The following is a 6,484-nucleotide window of genomic DNA, read 5'->3' as shown; positions in this document are numbered from 1 at the left end:
CCCAGGGTGTGTCGAAGTGTCCCTGCACAAGACACCTAAGCCCCAAATGCTCCTGACGAGCTGGTTGGTGCCTTGCATGGCAGCCGATCGCCATTGGTGTGTGAGTGTGTGTATGAATGGGTGAATGAGAAGCATCAATTGTACAGCTCTTTGGATAAAGGAGCGATATAAATGCCAACCATTTACCTGGGGTCCTCCGCCCACAATCATCAGCTCCTCATCTCATCTGACCCTATTTGTCCAGGCTGCAAATATTTCCTTGTTTTTTCAAGAAGGATTGAAAAATTATTAAAAAATAATGTAACTTCTATTGTCTTATCCATCTGCTTACTGGAGGCACACCCCCTCCCTATACGGAAAAACAACTCCCAGCTACCCCCACTCCCACCCTGACCCCCCAGTCTCACTGCCCCCACTCCCACCTCCAGTCTCACTGCCCCCACTCCCACCCTGACCCCCCAGTCTCACTGCCCCCACTCCCACCTCCAGTCTCACTGCCCCCACTCCCACCCTGACCCCCCAGTCTCACTGCCCCCACTCCCACCCTGACCCCCCAGTCTCACTGCCCCCACTCCCACCTCCAGTCTCACTGCCCCCACTCCCACCCTGACCCCCCAGTCTCACTGCCCCCACTCCCACCTCCAGTCTCACTGGCAGAAAAACATTTGGGGCTGCTTCTGTATGAAAGACGTGGTTAACTGAGCGGAGCTGGCGTTGCGTCAGCAGGCTGAGACCAGGAGCTGTGATGGTGGGCGGAGGACTCCCCTCTCTGTTCCTGCGCTCATCAATATCCATGAGCACGCCATCCTGAAATGCACCCTGGGAATGATTCACATCTTCTTTTTCTGTAAGTAAGCACGGCGGTGAGCGTTCAGAGTGTGAACAAATAAAACCCTCGCCGCTAACTAACCAGCAAATCCTCGCCTCTAATGAACAAATAACACCTCAACACCAACGAATGAGCAGAACTTCACCCCTAACAAACAGGCGAAACCTCACCCCCAACAAACAGGCAAAACCTTACCCCTAACAAACAACCACAAACATTCATTCATTATCCTAACCCGCTTATTCTGAACAGGGTCGCAGGGGGGCTGGAGCCTATCCCAGCATACATTGGGCGAAAGGCAGGAATACACCCTGGACAGGTCGCCAGTCCATCGCAGGGCACACACACCATTCACTCACACACTCATACCTATGGGCAATTTAAACTCTCAAATCAGCCTCACCTGCATGTCTTTGGACTGTGGGAGGAAACCGGAGTACCCGGAGGAAACCCACGCAGACACGGGGAGAACATGCAAACTCCGCACAGAGAGGCCCCGGCCGACGGGGATTCGAACCCAGGACCTCCTTGCTGTGAGGCGGCAGTGCTACCCACTGCACCATCCGTGCACCACCAACCACTAACAGCAGTCACCAATTGGATTACTTGGGAAAAACTAAAGCATTAAATATCAACATATTAAGTGCATGTTAAAAGCCTTTTTATTAAAATAAACCCTGCATTTCATCAATCCTGCCTGGGACCAGGAAACACCTGTATTTAAACGATAACATTACGGCTGGTTTTACATGCAAAGAGCAGGAAATGTAATAATTTCAGAGGGAACTGCAAGACCTGTATATGGACCTTATGGAGCTGGGGGCCCCTGGACCTTATGGAGCTGGGGGCCATAAGGGTGCAGCGTCCTTCAGGGTAGGGGCCCGGGGAGAGTGGGGGGGGGGGGGGGGGGGTTATAAAAACACAGCCAGGAGGTAATGATTCTGCCACAGAAACACAAACAGGGCAGAACACTGGGTGTTTTACACCGCCATAAAAACTACAACACCCAGGGACACATTAACGCTGAGCTGCAGACCGGTGTGGGAGAGGGAAGGAGGGGGAAGAGGGAGGGAGAGAGGGGGAAAGAGGTATAGGGAGAAAGGGAAACGGAAAGTGTGTGTGCATGTCCTGCAGAAAATGGAACAGCAGTACGCTACTAACCAAGAACGCACGGTCATACCATTAAAGAATAAAATGTCATCATGAATTTTGTGTAAATAACATTGTAATAGTGGTTTCTGCAGGATCCCTGTGGTCTAATGGCCTGTGTGCTCTGCTGTAGGTATGCCATGATGTCATAAATGATGCAGTCGGCATGGCGTTAGTGATGATGTCATAGATAGCGTAACACAATGGCGGGGGAGCATCCAGGCCAGAGAGCGAGTGAAACGGACAGGAGTGTTTATCACAACACTCACCTGCGGAGCGGTAACCCGGGTTACCGGCCCTGGGAGGTGTGAGTCAGAACTGAGACATGAGCACAAAGAGGGCTGGGTGTGTGAGTGTGAGTGTGTGTGTGTGTGAGAGTGTGTGTGTGTGTGTGTGTGAGTGTGTGTGTGCGTGCGCATGAAACACAGAGAGAATGTTTCTCCTGAGCGGCGCAAATACACACATACACACTGCAGTTACATTACATGAATGGCATTTGGCAGACGCTCTTATCCAGAGCAACGATCAGTTGATTAGACGAAGCAGTGCACTATGGGGGGTCATTACCCACCAAACAGGGGCTCCTGTACAGCAACAGGAAATTCAGCAAAAACATCAAAGCCATTTACACTCCACCCACTTCCTCTGCAGGTACGCAAGTAAACACACACACACGCACACACACATACAAACCATTCCCTATCTCTTTGAATCCATAAAACAGAAAACACACCGTCACCGAGGTCATCACATTGGATAAACAGGCTGAAATTGTTCATGTGGAATAAACAGCACATGTGGACGAAACACACCCAAACCCAGAAACGTCCAACTCTGTTACACCTTTCAGACCAGAGCAACAGAACTGAACAGAGTCCTGCATCTTTCAGGCCAAAGCAACAGAACTGAAAGTGTTGTGACTCAGTCGGGGTCAGACTTTACCAGGAAAAAAGGATAATAAAGGGAAATGAAATGTGGAGTGGGAATGAAACCAGGCTGAACCGGGCTGAACGCTGAGCTTCAGAACTTCATCTGCAGGTTGTGACCAAGACCAGAGATTAGATTTCCACCACAATCACCCTCAAAAAAGGACAGGAAACATATCAAAGCAAAATAACAAAACAGTGTCCCAACGGGAAGATGAGGAATCAGAGTCACGGACGGAGAGCGGAGTCACGGGACGGAGAGCGGAGTCTCGGTACGGAGAGCGGAGTCACAGTACGGAGAGCAGAGTCACGGTACGGAGAGCAGAGTCACAGTACGGAGAGCGGAGTCACGGGACGGAGAGCAGAGTCACAGTACGGAGAGCAGAGTCACGAGACGGAGAGCAGAGTCACAGTACGGAGAGCGGAGTCACAGTACGGAGAGCAGAGTGAGAGCAGAGTCACAGTACGGAGAGCAGAGTCACGGGACAGAGAGCAGAGTCTCGGTACGGAGAGCAGAGTCACAGTACGGAGAGCGGAGTCACGGGACGGAAAGCAGAGTCACAGTACGGAGAGCAGAGTCACAGTACGGAGAGCAGAGTCACAGTACGGAGAGCAGAGTCTAGGTACGGAGAGCAGAGTCACGAGACGGAGAGCAGAGTCACAGTACGGAGAGCGGAGTCACAGTACGGAGAGCAGAGTGAGAGCAGAGTCACAGTACGGAGAGCAGAGTCACGGGACAGAGAGCAGAGTCTCGGTACGGAGAGCAGAGTCACAGTACGGAGAGCAGAGTCTTGGTACGGAGAGCAGAGTCACAGTACGGAGAGCAGAGTCACAGTACGGAGAGCAGAGTCTCGGTACGGAGAGCAGAGTCACAGTACGGAGAGCAGAGTCACAGTACGGAGAGCAGAGTCTCGGTACGGAGAGCAGAGTCACAGTACGGAGAGCAGAGTCACAGTACGGAGAGCAGAGTCTCGGTACGGAGAGCAGAGTCACAGTACGGAGAGCAGAGTCACAGTACGGAGAGCAGAGTCACAGTACGGAGAGCGGAGTCACGGGACAGAGAGCAGAGTCACGGGACAGAGAGCAGAGTCATGGCACGGAGAGCGGAGTCACAGTACGGAGAGCAGAGTCATGGCACGGAGAGCAGAGTCTCGGTACAGAGAGCGGAGTCACGGCACGGAGAGCAGAGTGAGAGCGGAGTCACGGGACAGAGAGCAGAGTCATGGTACGGAGAGCGGAGGCCACATGAGAGTGGAAGGGTCGAGTACGAGAAGAAGAGTGAAACAGGACGAGCCAAAGGTCAAACACCAAATACAATCAGCAAACAAAGGAACAAAAGGAAAAAGTCAAACCAAATACGGTCATACACGCAAAGTCAATTAAGTAATCACAAATCCACAAACCAAAATGGAAGTAAATCAAAGATAGTTGAGCCAGCAGCAAAGATGCAAAACAGAGGTGGTAACAAAGGACACAGCCCTCCCACATCAGACCCAAGCAGTGGAACAGGAAGCAGTGCATCCCTACCGAGACATGTCCTCTCCCAGCTCGGTCTGGAGTGGCCCCAGCAGAGCCGTCGCATGTTGATGATGCGTACACTGCTTGCAGCCCCGCGGGCAGGTCTGCTTCCGGTCCAGGGCGGCACGCCAGGCCCGCTGAATTCTGGGATTGAACACACACAGACGCACGCACACACAGGCACAGAGAGAGACAGAGAGAGACAGAGAGAGAGAGACACAGACGCACAGACGCACGCACACACAGGCACAGAGAGAGACAGAGAGAGAGAGACACAGACGCACAGACGCACGCACACCCAGACACACACACACAAAATGAGAGAGAGAGAGAGAGAGAGAGAGAGAGAGAGAGAGAGAGAGAGAGAGAGAGAGAGAGAGAGAGAGAGAGAGAGAGAGAGAGAGAGAGAGAGAGAGAGAGCGTTCATTTTCAGGCAGAACATTTTCAGGGCCTTTATTGTGTTTGAGTATCCCACTGTAGAGGGGCAGAAGTTTTCTAAATGATACATTTTCTGCATTTTTTATTTGTTGTTTGTCCACCTCTATTTAAAGGCGTTGTATTTTTTTAAAAGTTAAACATGAAAAACATGGTTTACTCTGCATAACAGGGCCGGTAAAGCCACGCTGTGTACGACACAGGAGCATTCCCTGCCTGTGAACATCGCATCCAAGGCAAAATGGTACAAAAATAGTAAATGGACTGCATTTACAGTCAGGTCCATAAATATTGGGACATCGACACAATTCTCATCTTTTTGGGTCTATACACCACCACAATTGAAATGAAACGAACAAGATGTGCTTTAACTGCAGACTTTCAGCTTTAATTTGAGGGTATTTGCATCCAAATCAGGTGAACGGTGTAGGAATTACAACAGTCAACAGTCAAACTTTCACTTTTTAATACTTGGTTGCAAATCCTTTGCAGTCAATTACAGCCTGAAGTCTGGAACGCATAGACATCACCAGACACTGGGTTTCATCCCTGGTGATGCTCTGCCAGGCCTCTACTGCAACTGTCTTCAGTTCCTACTTGTTCTTGGGGCATTTTCCCTTCAGTTTTGTCTTCAGCAAGTGAAATGCATGTTCAATCAGATTCAGGTCAGGTGATTGACTTGGCCATTGCATAACATTCCACTTCTTTGCCTTAAAAAACTCTTTGGTTGCTTTCGCAGTATGCTTCGGGTCATTGTCCATCTGCACTGTGAAGTGCCGTCCAATGAGTTCTGAAGCATTTGGCTGAATATGAGCAGATAATATTGCCTGAAACACTTCAGAATTCATCCTGCTGCTTTTGTCAGCAGTCACATCATCAATAAATACAAGGGAACCAGTTCCATTGGCAGCCATACATGCCCACGCCATGACACTACCACCACCATGCTTCACTGATGAGGTGGTATGTTTTGGATCATGAGCAGTTCCTTTCCTTCTCCATACTGTTCTCTTCCCATCATTCTGGTACAAGTTGATCTTTGTCTCATCTGTCCATAGGATGTTGTTCCAGAACTGTAAAGGCTTTTTTAGATGTTGTTTGGCAAACTCTAATCTGGTCTTCCTGTTTTTGAGGCTCACCAATGGTTTACATCTTGTGGTGAACCCTCTGTATTCACTCTGGTGAAGTCTTCTCCAGATTGTTGACTTTGACACACATACACCTACCTCCTGGAGAGTGTTCTTGATCTGGCCAATTGTTGCGAAGGAATTCTTCTGTCATCCACCACAGTTGTTTTCCGTGGTCTTCCGGGTCTTTTGGTGTTGCTGAGCTCACCGGTGCGTTCTTTCTTTTTAAGAATGTTCCAAACAGTTGATTTGGCCACACCTAATGTTTTTGCTATCTCTCTGATGGGTTTGTTTTGATTTTTCAGCCTAATGATGGCTTGCTTCACTGATAGTGACAGCTCTTTGGATCTCATATTGAGAGTTGACAGCAACAGATTCCAAATGCAAATTTGGAATCTGCACACTTGAAATGAACACTAGACCTTTTATCTGCTCCTTGTAAATGAGATAATGAGGGAATAACACACACCTGGCCATGGAACATCTGAGCAGCCAATTGT

Source organism: Conger conger, chromosome 13, assembly GCF_963514075.1.
Source record: "Conger conger chromosome 13, fConCon1.1, whole genome shotgun sequence".
NCBI lineage: Eukaryota > Metazoa > Chordata > Actinopteri > Anguilliformes > Congridae > Conger > Conger conger.
The sequence above is the reverse complement of the archived record's forward strand: the minus strand, read 5'-3'. Positions refer to the sequence as shown.